This window comes from Pelophylax lessonae (genome assembly GCF_965119305.1).
Source record: "Pelophylax lessonae genome assembly, chromosome: 8".
NCBI lineage: Eukaryota > Metazoa > Chordata > Amphibia > Anura > Ranidae > Pelophylax > Pelophylax lessonae.
In genome coordinates, this window is record NC_138775.1 from 194,005,820 (window position 1) to 194,026,506 (window position 20,687).

The following is a 20,687-nucleotide window of genomic DNA, read 5'->3' on the forward strand; positions in this document are numbered from 1 at the left end:
AGATAATACTGTTTAGAATACACGGTAAGGTGATACAGCAGAGTTCTCCCTGCCTGCTCACCATGGTGAGAGTAATGCCTGTGGATGGGGATGTACAGTGCAGAGTATATAATACATGGTGAGGTAATACAGCAGAGCTCTCCCTGTGGATGTACAGTGCAGAGTTTATACTACACTGTGAGGTAAAACAACAGAGCTGTCCCTGTGGATGTACAGTGCAGAGTATATAATACACGGTGAGGTAATACAGCAGAGATCTCCCTGTGGTTGTACAGTGCTGCGTATATAATACATAGTGAGGCAATACAGCAGAGCTCTCCCTGTGGATGTACAGTGCAGAGTATATAGTATACGGTGAGGTAATACAGAGCTCTCCCTGTGGATGTACAGTGCAGAGTATATAATATACGGTGAGGTAATAGAGAGCTCTCCCTGTGGATGTACAGTGCAGAGTATATAATATACGGTGAGGTAATACAGAGCTCTCCCTGTGGATGTACAGTGCAGAGTATATAATACACGGTGAGGTAATACAGAGCTCTCCATGAGGTTGTACAGTGCAGAGTATATAGTATACGGTGAGGTAATACTGAGCTCTCTCTGTGGTTGTACAGTGCAGAGTATATAGTATACGGTGAGGTAATACTGAGCTCTCCCTGAGGTTGTATAGTGCAGAGTATATAATACATGGTGAGGTAATACAGAGCTCTCCATGCCCGCTCACAGCTGGCAGCGTTGTAAGGCGTTCTCCGCGCCAAGCCGCTGACAGACTCCAGTAAGCACTCCCACACATTAAATACAAAGTCAAGCAGCTGGCCAACTTGTAAGCGCCGTAAAAGCTGGCAGAGAGCGCCCCAGGCTGTCACATTCTAACTATGCCGGGAATGTAACACTAGCAGCAAACCACGCGAGAAGCCGGCTGAGCGGCGCCATCTCGCGAGAATTGACAGACGTCTCCTGCCCAGAGCTTTCCCAGCGCTCTATACCTAACGTGTGAGAAGACAGCAGCGGCAGTAGCGGCAGTAGCGGCAGCAGCAGCGTTCCTGACCATGCCAGCTCCAGCCCAGGTAATGCATTAGGCAATCCACACACCCGGCGCTCAGCTACATGAGTCTGCATGTCAGACTACTCCAGGAGAGTGCAGCCAGCTGGAGTTCCATGGCATCCTCCTAGGGACATGTGACTGTGTGATTGCAGTGCACCTAGGTTCACCCAGTCCATGGTGAGGGCACATCCTCAGGACTGGACAGGAAGGTGCATGGAGTCAGCCATTAGCAGGGTTTTGCATTAGTCCATATAGGAGTGTAGCAGGCATTACTTCCATCCCATTCCATGCATTCTGTAAAATTAGGAAAGGGTGATTGCGGGGGGCGCCCACACAACTTCTTCTAATGGGCACAGCTCCCTGAGCATGCCATCCCTTGGAGCGCCCTTATTACAGGCTGATCTATGGCACCATATTCATCCAGGCGCTTCAGTCGCTGCACTTTAATAGATGAGACTCCTGGGAGGCATACAGCACAATGAATTGCCTGTTTATCTGTCTTGGGTCGGCGGAGGAGCACCGGCGAGGTGGTAAGTTGCTGGTTATCCGGCATCACATCATAAACTTCTCCTTTCATTTTATTTTATTTTTAACAAATGTCTTATTTTATTGCAGCCGGTAATTGACTGAGATGGGGATTTAGCGTTTCAGGTTGGTTTTAATAAGACGGGGAGGAATGGGAAAAGTGCACTAAGCCGTAGCGAATTGTTAGAGCGCCGATCTGAGCGCAGTGACAGCTGGTTGCCGGGGGTTACTACACTTTAAAAAGCTGGTAACCAGGGAGCTGCTGTCAGTGGATCACACAGATATGTGATGGTGGGTTGTCTGAATAGAGATTTAACCACTTCAGCCCCAGGAAGGTTTTACCCCCTTAATATATATGTGTTGGTGGGTTGTCTGAATAGAGATGAAACCACTTCAGCCCCCGGAAGGTTTTACCCCCTTAATGACCAGGCCATTTTTTGCGATTCGGCACTGTGTTGCTTTAACAATTGCGCAGCTGTGCGATGCTGTACCCAAATACAATTAATGTCCTTTTTTTTCCCCACAAATAGAGCTTTATTTTGGTGGTATTTGATCACCTCCTGCGGTTTTTCGATTTTTGCGCTATAAACAAAAAAATACCGACAATTTTGATAAAAACCAAAATTGTTTTCTTTCTGCTATAATACATTCCCAATAAAAAAATATTAAAAAATATAATTTTTTTTATCAGTTTAGGCCAATTTGTATTCTGCTACATATTTTTGGTAAAAAAAAATCCCAAAAAGCGTATTTTAATTAGTTTGTGCAAAAGTTATAGTGTTTACAAACTATGGGTTCGGCGGCGATCAGCAAATTTTAGCAGGACTGCAACATTGCAGTGGACAAATCTGACACTAAAGGCCCATACACATGTAGCGATTGTCGGCCGTAAATATTCGGCTGCCGAACGATCGGCCGATTGTCGGCTTGTTAGTATGATGCTTCCGACAACCGACTGCGACTTTTCGGCCGAACAGAATCGGGTGTGCAGCCTTTAAAATTTTTGTTGGCTGTCACCAGAACGGCCGATTGTTCGCCAGTCAGTACAGAATTCGGCCGACTAACAGCAGATGAGCAAGACTGGGCATGCTCAGAGAAGAAAAAACACACGGAAAGTTAACCATCACATGACATCACTTCTGCAGTCGGCTGTTGTTGGCCGACAAAATTCGTGTGCAGTCTTTAGCACTTTTCAGCCGACAGGACAGCACCGGATAAAAGACAGCCGATCGTTCGGCCGACATTCGGTACGTGTGTACGGGGCTTAAGTGACACTTTTTGGGGACCAGTGACACCCATACAGTGATCATTGCTAAATAATATGCACTGGTATGGTATAAATGACACTGGCAGGGAAAGGGTTAATACTGGGGTGTTATCAAGGCGTTAAGTGGGAGCCTAATTGTGCTTACTAACTGTGAGGGCGGGTGGGTTCTGTGACAGCTTAGCTGAGATACACAATCTCATTGTGCCTGTCTGACAAGAGAGCCACCTTCTTTGTTTACATAGGCAGGTGGCTGTCCTGTCGGTTTCTCTGAAGATGGCGAGAGGCCGGTGGCGATCGCACCGGCTCCTCCCACGGTCTGGCTCCCGCTGTGTCTAATCCAATGGCGCACACCGCCGAGACCGTGTAGATCTACGTGATTATGCGTAGCCAAGCCGCCCTGCCGCAGTAAATCTGCGTGGGGCGGTTGGCTAGTGGTTAAGGAGTTGCAGTCTCTTTCGGGGAAAAAAAAGGCAGCAGCTACACTTTTTGTAGCTGCTGACTTTTAAAAAACAGCCACTCACCTGGTCCAGCCATGTGCTCTTCTCAGTTGGTGTCACCCATTGTATTCTTTCCTCAGCACCGGCATCTTTACTATGGGCACCCGTGGCTGTGACAGCTGGGTGCCCACTGCACATCACGCATGGTGGATGAAGTCTTCTGGGGCCTGTCACTTGTCTCAGAAGTCTACAGGGGGGGGCAGGGAGAAGTGTGAGCAGGTGCCTGTTTAAATCAGGTACCTGAGCCCGCCCCCCCCTTAAGTGCAAATTCTTTTAGAAGAGTGGGTGACGAGTCCTTAAAGTGAAACTTTCCCTTTTGGGTGGAGTGCCACTTAAGTTCAACCATGACAAAAATCAAACATGACCTGTATGATCCAATCTGGCAAAAGCATCAACACAGCATTCTTTGGGGGTCTATTTATTAAAGGCAAATAGACTGTGCACTTTGCAAGGGAATTACCTCCGGAGCTTAGTAAATGAAGGGAAGCTCTGCTGACTTCCATCATCCAATCATTTGCAAGCAAAAAAGCATTTTTTTTTTTTTATTTTTCTTGCATGTGATTCGGTGTTCTTGCAAAGTGAAGCTTCACCTAATTTATTGAACTCTTGAGCAAATTCCCTTGCAGAGTACCACTGCATGAGCAAAGTACGGTCTATCTGCTTCAGTCTATTTGCATTAAGTAAGTCAACACCTTTGTTTTTCTGAGTCCCCCTCTGTAACAGGGTTTACTTAGGTATTGTAATAGTTTTTTTTTTTTTTTGATTGGGTTGAGACAAACCATTTAACATTGACAGGGGTGCTTATAATCAGTTTTTTTTTTTCAAATATGTAAAACCTTTATCCCAAAAGGGAAAAAATACTGTTGCTGTGTATATGTAGTTTGTGTTACCCCAAAATTTCATATTGCTAAAATATTCCTGCTGTACCATGTACCTGTGTTTTACAAAGTATTCTTTTCTTTTTGCATTACTTCCTTTTTGTGAAATACCTGGCGATCCTGACAGTTCCCCTGCTTTCCTATTTGTAACTGACCACACTAGGCATGAGGGCAGATCCATCCCAAAGTGGTCCTTTTTCTGTCTTGCATCTATTTAGGAGTACAGCCTGCCTGAACTCTAATGGTCCGACTCGTGCTGACAAATCCCCCCTGGGCAAATGTATGCTGGGAAGATCGGTGTACTACTGTTTCCCTGCCTCCTGCTGACACCCCCCCCCCCCCAACATCTCCAGCTGAAGACAGAACTCCATGTGATCACTTGAAAAAAGAGGAATTTATAATGTTTTTATATACACACACATGCACGCACACTTTTGTCTTTAGTTTCTATTTTAAACTAAATGGGTTGTTTTAAGGCAAGGGTTCACATATAATTTTACAAGTGTTAGTTGAAGTTCAGCTTTAAATTGTTAGTCACTTATGTCAAGTTCCTCTAAATCAAACACTTCCCTTTCCACTGACTGACTATGCTGCTTTCTAAGGATGACTATGTTTCTCCTCCACTGACTGACTATGCTGCTTTCTAAGGATGACTATGTTTCTCCTATGCTGCTTTCTGAGGCTCCTTTCACACAGGGAGTCCGTTCAGATCCGCCTGTCAGTTTTTTTGGCTGATCTGAACGGATGCCCCATGTATCTCTATAGGGCATCGGATGTCAGCGGAAACATGTCCGCTGACATCCGATCCGTCAAATCCGGACGGATGGAAACCCTATTTTCCTTCCGTCTGGCGGATCGGATGAGAATGGACAGACGGTCCGTTACCTTCCGATTTCCCCATAGAGATGCATGGGGACCTGACAGCTGTGTCTCCGCACACAGCACGGAGACACAGTGGTCATCCTACTGCTCAGGGGGGGGGGGGGGGGATCAGCGGATCGATCCCGCTGAGAAAAATGGAGTCCCCCTGGCGGACTCCGTGTGTGAAAGGGGCCCAAGGATGGCTATGTTTCTCCTCCACTGACTATGCTGCTTTCTAAGGATGGCTATGTTTTGCCTCCACTGACTATGCTGCTTTCTAAGGATGGCTATGTTTCTCCTCCACTGACTGACTATGCTGCTTTCTAAGGATGGCTATGTTTCTCCTCCACTGACTGACTATGCTGCTTTCTAAGGATGGCTATGTTTTGCCTCCACTGACTATGCTGCTTTCTAAGGATGGCTATGTTTCTCCTCCACTGATTGACTATGCTGCTTTCTAAAGATGGCTATGTTTCTCCTCCACTGATTGACTATGCTGCTTTCTAGGGATGACTGTTTCTCCTCCATAGATGCAGTGGAGGAGTGAATGTAGCCACCCTAAGACAGGAGATGTGTTACTGGCTGATCGCCAGATGAAAGTAAAGAAATAAGAGTTTGGAAAAATAAAATGAATGCAGCCACCACATTTACTGAATGGTAAGGTACAAATTATTACATTTTGTTTTTTGGTTTGTCCAGAGATGCACAACTCTACCCACAGTGCAGTCTTATCTAGCAGGGGAGGGGACCTGACCCTTCTCTGCCTTCTCTTATCTGACAGGTCACCATGTGCTTCTTCTCCTGCTCTGCTTTACATAGTATAGTGTAGATTGCAAGAGGCTGATGCCAAAGCAAATGCTGGTACTTACACTGCTTGCTTTTAAATGGAATACATTAAATGGTAATGGTTACAAAACTGAATTTGCTGCTTTTAATATTTTGTATTTTTGTTTAATCCTTTCATCACATTTGTGTCTCCGTGCTGATTCCTTGCATCCTCTTTACAACCATTTCCTGTTTTTATGCATGCTCTCCAGCAATGGCTCCTTGGACTTTCTGTGGCTGGTTATCTGAGGGTAACAGTGGACCACGGGGTTTATTTACTAAAGGCAAATCCACTGTGCACTTGAAAGTGCAGTCGCTGTAGATATGAGGGGGACATGCAAGGAAAATAAAAAACAGCATTTTTGGTTGCGCATGATTAGATGATGGAAATAAGCAGATCTTCCCTTCAGATCTACAACAAGTGCACTTACGGGGCACAAAAAAATATAAAAAAAAACAAATATTCAAGACTTTGCTTTCTCTTTAATATGTTAACATTGATTTGAGATTTTAGTGATGGGTATAGGTATACTTCAACTGTAAGGCCTGGTTTACACTGAAACAACTTTTAAAGCAAACATCCCAGCATAACTTTGGCATGACTGGCATACAACTCAATGGCAGTCGTGCCAAAGTTGCACCAAAAGTAGTGCAGGAACGTTTTTCTAAGTTGGAGCGACTCAAGTCGCTCCTATTAGAACGGTTCCATTGCACTTAATGGGGCGCGACAGGAGTGCATGTTGCGCCAGTGTAAACTGGACCTGATTAATAAATGGAAATTTTTATTTGTATTTTTGTCAAAATGTAATCAGAGCCAGTGTGGTAAAACAGTTGGGGATTCACATTGCCAAATAGGTGATCTCAGAAAACATTCCACAATGTGTTCAGAATGATCCGTTTTTATATAGCGAGTCAGATTGTGGTATTTCTGATTTGTGATAACAAGCTTTGTTTGTTCTAAAATAATTATGCATGTAATGTTTCCTGTAAGGAATATGACTGAATGCTAGGCTATTCTCAGATACAGTGAGCCCTGCTGGCTAATAGAATGATGATTTTATGTTTCAGAAATGTTAGGCACTGCTTTTAAATTCTTTGGAGTGGCTGCAGATTTTAAGGCTATGGGGATTTAACATCTTTTGCAATTATAGCTGAACTCCAGGCAGATCTGTTAAAACACAATTTGATTAAATTTTACAATAATTTTAAAGTCAGAGTATTTTTACAAACAACTAAAAAGTCCCAATATTATTTTTTTAATTCACAGCACTTTTGCATAATTTACATTCTCGGCCATTGGCTGAGAGTGCTGATCAGGAGCCAATCAGCAGACCTTTTTCGGTCATGTCCATTTGGCCAGCTTCAGTCGGATCAACTGCTGACGGGCCAAATGTCAGCTGATTTTCTATTGAACCCGGCCGATGCCGCTAGACATTGACCCCGTGTGTACTAGGCTTTAGCTCCCATTGCTATGCAATTACACCTAATCCAACCTGTCTTTCAGATCAAACACTGATAACCCTGTGATCAACAGGTGTCATCTGACATACAAGAATGGATGGACTTGTGTGACTTGTCCTGCGACTTGGGACTGCAAAGTTGCATGACAAGTCATACTCCATGATTTCCAATGAGTACCGTTCATATTTGTGTGACTTCAAAGTAGTCCCTGGCCCTGCACTACTTTGGCACTACTTTGGTCCAACTTTTGAAGTGACTTGTGGTCCATAGACCTCATTACACAGGCATTTCTTCAAGTCACGCGACGTTCAGGTCATGCAAGTGTGAAAGGGCCTAACTCTGCTCTGAACCCAGACAAACCACAAGTGCTAGTAATTATAGGGCTGAGACTAACAATAAAGTGGCAGCAAACCTGTTGTTTGAACCTTGGGAATTCAAACAATCTGTTCTTAGATTATTTGCACAGTTTGGGCGTTAAGAACTCTGACCTATCAATTTGGCAACAGGTATTACCTGCCATCAAGCCTTAGGCCCCTTTGACACAGGGAGTCCGTCAGGCAGACTCGGATTTTCTTAGCGGGGTATCGATCCGCCAATCCCGCGCTGAGCAGGCAAATGACAGCTGTGTCTCCGTGCTGTGTGCGGAGACAGAGCTGTCAGGTCCCGCTGTTCTCTATGGGGGAATCGGATGGGAACGGACCATCTGTCCGTTCTCATCCGATCCGTCGGACGGATGGAAAATAGGGTTTCCATCGGTCCAGATTTTGACGGATCGGATGTCAGTGGACATGTCTCCGCTGACTTCCGATTCCCCTATAGAGATTCATGAGGCATCCGTTCAGATCCGCCAAAAAACGGACAGGTGGATCTGAACGGTCCACCTATGTGAAAGGGGCCTTAGGAATATTATAAGAGTCAAACCTATAAATCCAACAGAAGATATGCCAAAATTAGTACCTGTTTTTTTTCATCCTGATTGGATTACTGCATCTTCTTTGGAAAGGGATACATTGTTTGCAGCTAGTACCGAATGTAGCAGCCAGGCTACTCGCCCACTAAACCCTTAACTACCACATCAACCCAATTCTTCACTCTTTACACCGACCTCCAATAAATGGAGCATATCCTTCAAAATTGAAAGGGCAAGATACAAGAAAGTCGGGCCAATACGCTATCAATCTAATAAATGTGATTGACGTAAAATATCAATATCAGATGACAAATTAAAGAATCATGAAAGTGATAAAAAAGGAAGAGTAGGAAAAAATGAAAGGATGCTGCCAATTTTACAGTGTCACCACTATAAGGAAGATAAAGTTTTGAGGGATAAATCGGCGCTCCTTTCACAATATAGTAGAATAAAACGTCATAATCATAAAAAACACTATATGAAAAAAATTTTCCAAGAAAGAGGGGGGTGATGCAAAGATAAATATGAATAAAAACTATATGGATGTGCCAAATAAATAATATACTGGCAATACCTATACTAAAAGCAGAAAGGATGTGCGATGACACCAAAAAAATGCTAAATGAAGTGTGACTTCAGTAGCATAAAAGTAGTACAGTATAAAATAATGCAAAGGCAATAAAGTGCTCAAGTGCAATAAAATATATATTACAAAAAAGTATCCATGTGCAAATGAGCAAAATGATGCTGAGCGAAGTGTGACACCAATGGTATAGAAAATAAATAAATGTAGTGCAAATTAATGCCTTTTTCTGCAGCCAAAAAACTCCCTTGCATGTTATCCTATGTGTCCATCCACACATAAGCTGTTATGAGCAGTTTTTGGGAGGGGCGTTTTCTGGCTGGAAAAAAAATCCAGAACTAGTGGGTTTTAGGTGCTGTTCACACCTGAGCGTTTTTCAGCCCATAAAATGCTCATCTGTGAAAATCCAAAACGCCCAACAATCAAAATCACATTTCAATGGCCTCCAGTGTTAATTTCGTCGACTAAAACCGACTAAAACGTTTTCGTCGACTAAATTAACACAATTTTAGTCGACTAAAATACGACTAAAACTAAAATGGCATTTTAGTCTTAAGACTAAAATAGGACTAAAACTAAAATGGCATTTTAGTCAAAAGACTATAACTAAAACTAAATCGAAATTTGCTGCCAAAATTAACACTGGTGCATGCTCAAAGCTTAATACCATAAATAATAACATATTAGATTTTTCACTCCAGGACCAGCAGTAGTATATAATGAGTTTTGTAGAGAAATGCTTAAATAATGCATTACAAATTACAATTGAACTACACCCATTCGATTATAGATGACTAAAATGAGTTTTAGTCTACTAAAATGTAGGACGTTTTAGTCGACTAAAATGTGCTGGACGTTTTAGTCGACTAAAATGTGCTGGACGTTTTAGTCGACTAAAATGTGCTGGACGTTTTAGTTGACTAAATATGACTAAAACTAAAACACTTGCAGAAGACTAAAATGGGACTAAAACTAAAATGCCATTTTAGTCCTAAGACTAAAACTAAATTGAAATTTGCTGCCAAAATTAACACTGCTCTGTTCACATCTGAGTGTTTTGCCCCCTGAAGCCAAACGCCTGTAGCTCAAAAAAGTACAGGAGCTTCTTTTTGGGCTGATCAAGAGCTGTTCTGGTTCCATAGGAATGCATTAAAACGCCGTTCTCGACGTTTCATGGGCGTTTTTCAAACACACAGGTGGTCTCCACCCCTTTTAACACACCCATTTTTTATTTTTTTTTACAAATGCCCCAAAAAACGCTCATAAATGCCCAACAAACAACCGGAAAAACCCCCAAAAAACGATACGCTCAGGTGTGAATGCAGCCTTGAGAGGAGTTTTTCTGTCTGTAAAAATGCTCAAACTCTGATAAACGCTGAAAAACTGCAAAAAAACCCCCCAGAAAAACGCAGCTATTTGGCGTTTATCAACGTTTTTGAGCCTTAAGCTTTTGTTGGAGTATAGTTTTGCTAAAAAAACGCTACTGCAAATAAGCTGAAAAACTGCTTCTACAGCTACAGCTTTCTACTGACATTTGATAACGTCTAGTGTGCATGAGGCCTTACACCTCAAAAGCAGCGCATTTGCCTGAACTGGATCGCATGAGTATGAACACCCATGCGTTCCAGTGCTAACAAAAAAAAAACTGCATGTCGATGCGGTGCAATTTGAACCATTCAAATGGGCTCAAATCGCACCGCACAAAATCTTATGTGATTTGCACAGGAATGCGATGTGACAGTGTGAACCGGGGCTAAGCGATAGAGCAGCAGTAATTTAAATGAAGGTGGTAGTCAGCTGTGTCAGTTTAATCTGTTAACTGCATGAATGTTTATCAGTAAGAACAAAGATAGGAACAGTGAACTGACTGAAGCAACAGGCATTGATCATTACATCTGGCTTGTGTTATGACATTTAACCGTTGTCAAACAATTGCAAATCGTTTGTCATATTGAATGAAAGGTTGTTCAGTGTATGCCAACGCATAAACATTCAATGGAAATTAATAGGGGATGTCATAGAAACTCTATAAAATTCTGTCGCTCCACCGCACAACAAATGTCTATGCAGGCTACAGATTCATGTTCTATCACAAACGGGTACATGAATCTCTCACATGGGGAGGGGGATTCACTGAGTAACGCTCCATACACATGGGCCAAATGTTGGGCGACATTGTCCGGTTTAATAAAAACCTGGCCGACATTTGGCTCATGTGTATGTCAGCTGGTCTGAAAGAAGCCGACCATTTGCCCAGCTTCTGTCGTATGTGCATGCTGGAAAACCAGCAGCCTACCGACTCCCGATCAGCACTCTCAGCCAATGGTTGAGAGCGCTAACCAGGGTGTTCTAGTTAGGGCAGGGGGGAGGGGGGGTCCCCCTATCAGAACACAACAGCTCAGCGGGGGGAGATGGCTGTACTAACGTCGGATCGTTAGTACAGCGGCTCCAACCAGAGCTGTCAGTTTTTTTTGAACAGAAAAAATCTCAGTACCAGGCTAAAAGTGATTGTAAATGATCACCTTGTAAATTCAGTTTAAAATGGAGATGAAAGGCAAAACATTTTTGTATAGATTAAAAAAAAAACTATCAATACCTTTTTTTTCTTATTATTTTTCCCCTTTTTTTTTTATAAATGATCATATGCCCTCTGTTCTCAGTTGCATAAGAGCTGGTGGGGGGAGAAGCAGCAGCACACTGAGCTTGACAGTAAATGGCAATGCAGTGTGTGTGGGGGGGGGGGGGGCGTGTCTGGACAAGTCTGATCATTGGAGGAGAGCAGGCTGAGCTCCCAGCATAGCTAGAGTACTGACGTAAGTTGTGCTCTCCTGCTTAGTGGGGTCAGTTTTCAATAGGAAAGCAGAGGGACTGGCAGGCACACCAGGGATTTCACATATAGTGCAGCTGAAAGTGCTTCACTTTTTCCACATTTTGTTATGTTACAGCCTTATTCCAAAATGGATTAAGTTTAATATTTTCCCCAAAAATCTACAAACAATATCCCATAATGACAACTTGAAAGAAGTGTGTTTGAAATCCTTGCAAATTTTAAAACGAAAAAATTAAAACGAAAAAAAAAAAAAATCACATGTACAGTACATAAAGTATTCATAGCCTTTCCCATGACCCTCAAAATTGTGCTCAGTTGTATATTTTTTCCACTGATCATCCTTGTTTCTACAACTTGATTGGAGTCCACCTGTGGTAAATTCAGTTTATTGGACATGATTTGGAAAGGCACACACCTGTCTATATAAGGCCCCACAGTTAACAGTGCATGTCAGAGCACAAACCAAGCCATGAAGTCCAAGGAAGTGTTTGTAGGCCCCTGAGACAGGATTGTATTGAAGCACAGATCTGGGGAAGGGTACAGAAACATTTCTGCAGCATTGACAGTCCCAATGAGCACAGTGGTCTCCATCATCTGTAAATGGAAGACGTTTGGAACCACCAGGATTCTTCCTAGAGCGGGCCCTCTGCCAAAGTGAGTGATCAGGGGAGAAAGGTCTTAGTCAGGGAGGTGACCAAGATCCCGATGGTCACTCTGACAGAGCTTCAGCATTTCTCTGGAGAGAGGAGAACCTTCCAGAAGAACGACCATCTCTGCAGCACTCCACTAATCAGGCCTGTATGGTAGAATGGCCAGACGGAAGCCACTCCCCAGTAAAAGGCGCATGGCAGCCCAGCTGGAGTTTGCCAAAAGGCACCTGAAGGACTCTGAGACCATGGGAAGCAAAATTTTCTGGTTTGATGAAACAAAGATTGAATTATTTGGCCTGAATGGCAAGCATCATGTCTGGAGGAAACCAGGCACCACTCTTCACCTGGCCAATACCATCTCTACAGTGAAGCATGGTGGTGGCAGCATCATGCTGTGGGGATGTTTTTTTCAGTAGCAGGAACTGGGAGACTAGTCAGGAACGAGGGAAAGATGAATGCAGCAATGCACAGAGATATCCTTGATGAAAACTTGCTGTAGAGCGCTTTGGACCTCAGACTGGGGCGAAGGTTCATCTTCCAACAGGGCAACAACCCTCAGCACACAGCCAAGATAACAAAGGAGTGGCTATGGAACAACTCTGTGAATGTCCTTGAGTGGCCCAGCCAGAGCCCAGACTTGAATCTGATTGAACATCTCTGTAGAGATCTGAAAATGGCTGTGCACCATCGTTCTCCATCCAGCCTGATGGAACTTGAGAAGTCCTGCAGAGAAGAATGGGAGAATCTGTCCAAAAATAGGTGTGCCAAGCTTGTAGCATCAAACTCCAAAAAAAAAAAGAAAAATAATTGAGGCTGTAATTGGTGCCAAAGGTGCTTCAACAAAGTATTGAGCAAAGGCTGTGAATACTTGAGTACATGACATTTTTTTTATTTTTATTAAACTTGCAAAGATTTCAAACAAACTTCTTTCAGGTTGTCATTATTGGGTACTGTTTGTAGAGTATTGAGGAAAATAATGAATGTACAGTAATCCATTTTGAAATAACAAAATGTGGTAAAAGTGAAACACTGAGTACTTTCCGAAAGCACTGTATGTCCCCATTCACACTAGCGCGACTTGTCAGGTGACTTGGTCGCCTGAGAAGTCGCGGTGGGTCGCCTGCATTGATCAGCACAGGACCCGTTCTAATAGGAGCGACACAAGTCGCTCCGACTTAGAAAAAGGGTCCTGTACTACTTTGGGGCGACCTGGAGGCGACTTGCATTGACTTCAATGATCTGAAGTCCGTGCATGTCGTGCCGAGGTCGCGGTGCACGCCCCGGCAAGTCGTGTCGCCCCTGTGTGAATGGGCTCTAAATGAAGCAATCAGAGAGAACAGGATACTTTGTCATACTAGTACATGGCACAGCAGGCACATATCAGGAATAGAACAGTAATTCTCCTGCGCTTGAGTGGTATGCCTGAAGGTAGGTGGTGTATGCGATCCTTGATATCACAACCTATGGTCTTGCTACCCCCTCAGGACTGTGGGTATCCAAACAAACTTCACCGTTCTCTTGTTGTTGACATATCAGGAATATGAAGTGTTGGGGTAACAAAAGCTTTAAGTAGTGTTCTGCGTGCATGGTCATTCCTTTGCTAGCGAGAACTTTTGGTTTTACCCCACCCCCATTCAGCTACTGGCTGGGGGATTCCCTAACGGACAGCTAAGCCTAATCAAATGGGCCGGGATGCTGGAGACACAATTGTCCTGATATGGCCATATTTAGCTGGCAGCTAAATTGTGCTGGGAATGAGTCCTTGGTTGCTATGACACAGGCGTATGCTGGCTTCATGGCAACCAGGGAGCCCTGTGCTGTCATATTCATAACCGCGTCCTAGTGCAAAATGCCCCACTCAGCACTGGCATCTCTTTTTACGCCAGCTCAAAGTTGGCCTTAGTTTTTGCCAGTTTGCTCATCTGGTACTGGCAGGTAATTCTTTTGGAGTCTCTCACAGCCATAGTAGACGCAGATTCTAAAAGTGGCTGTAATTAGAACTACCTGAATCCGGCACACATGCCTCAAGGCTTTCCTGAATTGGGTACAGAACATTTTTAAAAGGACCCAACAGCTAAATGTTTTGTAACCTCTTTATTGGATTTTCCACTTTGTCTTTTTAAAGTGAAATTCCACAGGTTGGAAGCGGAGCACAGACTCATTACTATGTATTCTATGAAATGTTTGCATTATGGCTTCTGGCAACTTAGACTAATCAACATTCTCCAACTTTGTTCATCCCCACATGATTGTCATAGTTTTGAAATAATGCAGTGGTGATTCTAATAGTGGACTTTTTTTCCTGTAGGAAACAGATATTTTAATTGTTTGTTTTTCAAGTTCTTCTGCTAAATGATCTACAACCTTTTTTTAATTTGCTCTCATTTAGCTGTGCTCAGTCCGCTGTGACGCTCGGCTTGACAGTATTTTTAAGAGTTGTGATAATTTTCTCTATTATAAAGCTAAAGGCACTCAAGGCAGATATGAAAACAATAAATTACAGTTGTATGTATTTGCTAAAAATAATTAAAAGTATTTTAAATGCAGTTATTTAAGTACCTTCATTTGCCTTTTGTACCAATCTCTTGTAATCCCCCTACATAAAAGGGTTTAAAATGTTGAGTAGAGAGTAGTACTATGGGCTATTCTGGTAAGCTTCAGTGTATAAATGCTGAGGAGGAAAGAGCAGAGGGATGAGCTCACTATTGTGCTGCTGCTCTTTTACTGACCAATCACGGTCCAGGGGTGACAATATGAACAGACTGCGCTGTTTATCCGCAGAACAAAAAGGTCACGTCAGTAAATTGTGTGTGACCGGGGATGTGTAAATCTTGGAACTGGATGGAAAGCGAGTGAAATTCTTTGCTATGTAAAACACTGCCATTTAGTGCCGGTTCACATTAATGCGATGCGGGAACGCTGCGAATATACATCGTATTCCTGCATCGCAACCGCACAACAGGCAGTTCACACTGCCATATGCGATACGCTGGGGGTGTCAATTCAAAGTTAACGACACCCCCAGATCAGATCGCATATCGCAGTGCGATCTAAAAGTTCGCACAGAATTGGATCACACTAGTGTGAACCTCCATGCGATCCGATTCTACTGCTGACCAAAAAAAGGGTCCTGTGCGTGTTTCAGTGCGATTGCGGTGCGAATTCAGCCATACAAACTGGCTGAATTTGCACCGCACAGAGATCACATGAAATTTTAGGAGCAGTGCGCTCCAAATTACATGCGATCTTTGTGATCGCACAAATGTGAACCGGCACTTAAAGTATTCCTATAGGCAAAGCTTTTTCTTTCATTTTGAACAGGGTGTTTTTTTTGTTTTTTTTTTCCTTTTTTATTATTTATTTTTATTTTTTATTAACTACTTCAGCTCCGGAAAATTTTACCCCCTTAATGACCAGGCCATTTTTTGCGATTCGGCACTTCGTTACTTTACCAAAAAATTACGCAGTCGTTCGACACTGTACCCAAATACAATTTTGATGTCCTTTTTTTTTCCCCATAAATAGAGCTTTTTTTGGGTGGTATTGGATCACCTCTGCGGTTTTTAGATTTTGCGCTATAAACAAAAAAAGAGCAACAATTTTGAAAAAATAAACAATATTTTTTACTTTCTGCTATAAAATATTCCCAATAAAAAATTTAAAAAATCAATTTTTTTTTTATCATTTTAGGCCAATTTGTATTCTGCTATATATTTTTGGTAAAAAAAAAAAAATACCAAAAAGCGTATTTTAATTGGTTTGCGCAAAAGTTATTTACAAACTACGGGATAGATTTTTGGCCTTTTTTTTTTTTTTTTTAGTAGTAATGGCGGCGATTAGCGATTCTTAGCGGGACTGCGACATTGCGGCGGACCGATTGGACCCCTAACTGACATATTTTTTACACACTTTGGGGACCAGTGACAATAATACAGTAATCAGTGCTAAATAATATGCACGGTTACTGTATAAATGACACTGCCAGGGAAGGGGTTAACACTGAGATTGATCAAAGGGGTTAATGTATGCCTGTTGGTGCTTACTCACGGTGGTGGGGGGGGGGGGGGTGTCTTTGTGACAGGCACAGAGAGATCAGGTGTTCAGCTTTGTTTACATAAGCAGGTGGGTCTTCTGTCAGTTTCTCTGACAATTGCGGGAGGCCGGCGGCAATCGCCGCCACTTTTCCTGCGGCCCGCTTCCCGCTGTCTAAACACACGTGCACAACATCACGTAGATCTACGTGATTTTGCACAGCCGAGCCGCCCTGCCGCAGTATATCTGCGTGGGCAGTCGGCAAGCGGTTAAAGTTTTACATTTCCTAACAAATATTGAAGGCAGCTGGTTCCAATATTTAACAATCGGGTATTGCCGTAAAACATTCACATACAAATCTCAATCAAAATAATGATCATACAAATGATTAAATGAATCAACAGTATAGTAAAATCCCTGCTTACCCCATTGGGTTCTAGGAGGCTAGCTAATATCAAACAGGGTGGTTTTTGTTGCTTTGTACCAAATCTATACTGGGAGTGCATATTGCTGGATCGAGATCAGGCTCGGGTAAGTATTAGGGGGGGCTGCATACTGAAGGTTTTTTTACCTTCATGCATTAAATGTATGAAGGTAAAAAAATGTTCAGCCAACAGGGGTGTGGAGACTTTTTAGACTACTTCTCCAAGCGACTAAATCGGGGTCCCAATCTACTTATCCCTCATTACAATCCTTTTGTCCTGATAAAACAATTTGCCAGGTTGGCAAATATGAAGTGTTAATGTTTTTTTATTAGGCAGAGGCGCTTTTAGGAATGTGTGGGGTTTTTAAAAACGAATAGGGCTTCATGGCGACTTAAATCTTTAACGTTTTTTTATTTTGAGATAGAAAATCTTTTAGAAACCCCCCGAACACACACATTTTACTATCCATACGGACTGCTTTAAAAGCCTTTACAGGTTACCACCTTAGATTTACACAGGAGGTTTGGTGCTAGAATCACTGCTCAGGATCTAATGTTCGCAGTAGAACCTCACATGTGTGGGACAATTGGTGTTTGCATGCATGTGTGAACGACGCTTGTGTTCGCGTTTGTGCGCGGAGGAACAGGGGTGCTTTACATTTTATTTTTTTTTTAACTTTCTCTTTAAATGTTATTTTTCGATCACTTTTATTGCTGTCACAAGGAATGTAAACGTCCCTTGTGGGAGCAATAGGTGGTGACAGGTACTCTTGTTAAAGAGAGATCTGGGGACAATAAGACCCCATATCCCTCCTCTGCCCTAAAAGCATTTGATAACACCAAGATTGGTGGTGTTTATAGGATGCTTTCCATTTGTAACAATGGCTCTGGGGAAACTGGAAGTAATGTATGCGGTGGTCAGAGGTAGACAGAGCAGTCTAAGGGCTCTTTCACACACTCCGTCCGCTGGACGGAGTCCGTTTTTCTCAGCGGGGGATCGAGCCGCTGATCCCCCGCTGAGCAGCAGGATGACAGCTGTGTCTCCGCGCTGTGTGCAGAGACACAGCTGACAGTTCCCCATGCATCTCTATGGGGGAAATCGGATGTCAACGGACCGTCAGTCCGTTCTCACCCGATCCCATCCGATCCGATCCACGGATGGAAAATAGGGTTTCCATCCGTCCAGATTTGACGGATCGGATCGGGTCGGATGTCAGCGGACATGTCTCCGCTGACATCCGATGCCCCATAGGAATGCATTGGGGGACCGTTCAAATCCGCCAAAAAAACGGACAGGCGGATCTGAACGGTCCGCCTGTGTGAAAGGGGCCTCAAGCACAGGCTGGTTGATTGGGTGTTTCGGTGGACAGGACAGCCCGGGGAAGGGGGAGGGAGTCCCCTCCTGCTGTTTGTGAAAGCGATCCAGCTGGTAGTTAGTCATTTGTATTACTTTTACAAGCAAGCCGACTGCTGGGTCTAAACCATGCTGCTTGCTCACAGTAGGGCTAAATATAAAAAAAAGCACCCGGAACTGCATGTCCGAGGCGTTCAGCTTTAAGAATTTTTCATCATGTATTCTGAGTAGATGAGTTTTGTGAAAAGTTTACTATACTCTATGTAATTGCAGACAATTTTGAGGCATTAAAGCTGAACCCCAGCTGACTTGATTTCTGTTGCTCTGTTTCTGAACAACAGATCCCTGCACAGTGATATTGTTTTCCCATAGATGAATGTATTCCTGTTTGTTTACCCATTAACTCACTGGGGCTGCGGTTTGCTAGCAAACGGAGAGTTTATGTAAAGTGGAACAAAAGTCATGTTTGACCCCATCATCTTATCATGCCTATAGGTAATTAATATAAATGATTAGGCGTCTTGACCAGCAGGTACAGGAAGATGGAAAGGGATGAGGCCAGGGACAGCTTTTAAAGGAAAACCCCTTCTCATCCACTATCTGTAAATCCGAAGTCTCTTAAGTGTATGTGATTTATTTGAAGGATGGAACTTTAGAAAAGCTTTAGTACTTTCCAAATCCATTGTTTGCGCAATTTACTAGTTAAGCCTTTGAAGTGTGATTGGGTGGATCAACATTTGCCCTGATTATATAACCACAGAGGTATTTTGAACCGTTTTCCATGGAAAAACATACTTGCTCTATATGGAATTTATAATCCTCTCTCAATCAGACACATGGAATAATTTAAAAAGTAATAACTGAGACTTGTATAAACTATAAAGCTGACCCTAGGTCTCATCTAAGCAGACCTTAAAGGAGTTGTAAATTCTTGTCGGTTTTCATCTTAATGCATTAAGGTGAAAAACCTTTTCTGACCCCCCCCCCCCCCTTTTTTTCTTACCTGAACCCGATCATTCCAGCGGCGAGCACAAGCCCAGCAACTCCAGCCGCTGTCTCGGGTCCTCATTGGATAGATTGATAGCAGTGGGAGCCATTGCCTCCCACTGCTGTCAATCAAATCTAGTGACATGGGAGCTGGGGGTGGGGCCGAGTCCTGCTGTCGGTGTCAGTGGACGCAGCAGCAGGACTCAGGAGCGCGCCCACACGAGTGCCCCTGTGGAAAGCGGCTCTCCATGGGGGCACCTGAAGAGGAGGAAGAACCAGGAGCGTCGCTGAGGCACCCTAGAAAAGGAGAATCCGGGCTGCTCTGTGCAAAACTCTTGCACAGAGGAGGTATTTAAACCATACTCGTTTATTTAAAAAAAAAAAAAATTGAACCTTTAGTGCCGGTTCACACTGAAGCGGCACGACTTCGGGGGGCGACTTGTGAAGTCGCGTGCACCGCGACTTCGGCGCGACTTGCAGGGACTTCACATAATGGAAGTCTATGCAAGTCGCTCCGAGGTCGCCCCAAAGTAGTACAGGACCCTTTTTCTAAGTCGGAGCGACTTGTGTCGCTCCTATTAGAACGGGTCCTGTACTACTCAATGGACCGCGACATACCGTGACTTGTCAGGCTGACAAGTCGCGGCAGTGTGAATGGGCTCTTACAATCACTTTAAACAAAAAAGAAAAAAAAAGAAAGAAAATGCATATGGTGCAATCAGATATATTTTCTTTTGGTATGGGCAGGTTGGTTGTGGAGAAGCTGATCTACTGATTGACTTCTGTACAATCAACCCGTTGTGTATTTTTTTTTTTTTTATATGAACGATCGGTGCACTGGTTGTATTTAGTAATTTTACCAGTCATTGAAGCTAGAATGTAATAAAATGCTTTTTCTATTTAATTGAAGTTCATCTTTATTTTTGTTTTAAATTAAAAAAAATTAAAAATAAAGAAAAATAAAACAAAGCTAGTGCGAGTGCAGACCATAAGCTTTCCCAGTAGCATAGGAGTATAGATCACAATACACGCCTTACAGTATGCTTTTTTTTTTATTTATATCGATAGTTCATACCTTCAGAGGATCTCTAGTGCAGAATCTTCAAAAAGACCGTCTTGTACACAGTCCTGAAGAAAATATATATTTTTTAATATTTCTTATGTTCAATACTGAAAAATTGAAACAAAAAATGAAATCTAACAAATATGAAATGTTGCAAATGAATGTTTCACATTTTCCACTTGTGTCCAGCAGATAGCGAGGCCATCTAAAAACAGGCAGCTAAATTTTCTAAAAGATGACAATCATCCCTCTCTCTTCTAGCAGAAATGGAAACATCTTACCTTTTTTATTTTTGTACAGATAAACAACTAGACTAGAGGGTGCCTGCATAGCAGTGCTTTCGGAAGCAACCTTGGCTTATAATTAGAAAGCCCAGCACTGGCTGCTTACTTTGAGTCCCTGTTTACACTGGTGCACCAGAAATGCACGCTGGTTCACACTGAGATCTGCGAATTGCAGGGGGTGTCAATGTAAAGTTAATGGACACCACCAGAT

The 20,687-nt window shown here is 43.0% G+C and overlaps 1 protein-coding gene across 3 annotated transcripts in view; it reads left to right on the top strand.

The window, feature by feature from the left end:
• Positions 1 to 907: 907 nt before the first annotated feature.
• The window catches only part of DIPK1A (divergent protein kinase domain 1A), a 253,970-nt gene continuing 234,190 nt past the window's right edge, over positions 908 to 20,687 (top strand). The window contains exon 1 of one of the 3 annotated variants that reach the window (XM_082265810.1): positions 908 to 1,067. The gene's annotated coding sequence lies outside the window, so the exon portion shown is untranslated. Of the gene's footprint in view, positions 1,068 to 1,157; positions 1,576 to 20,687 lie in introns of those variants that run through there. The other 2 variants (XM_082265811.1, XM_082265812.1) reach the window with 2 other exon arrangements.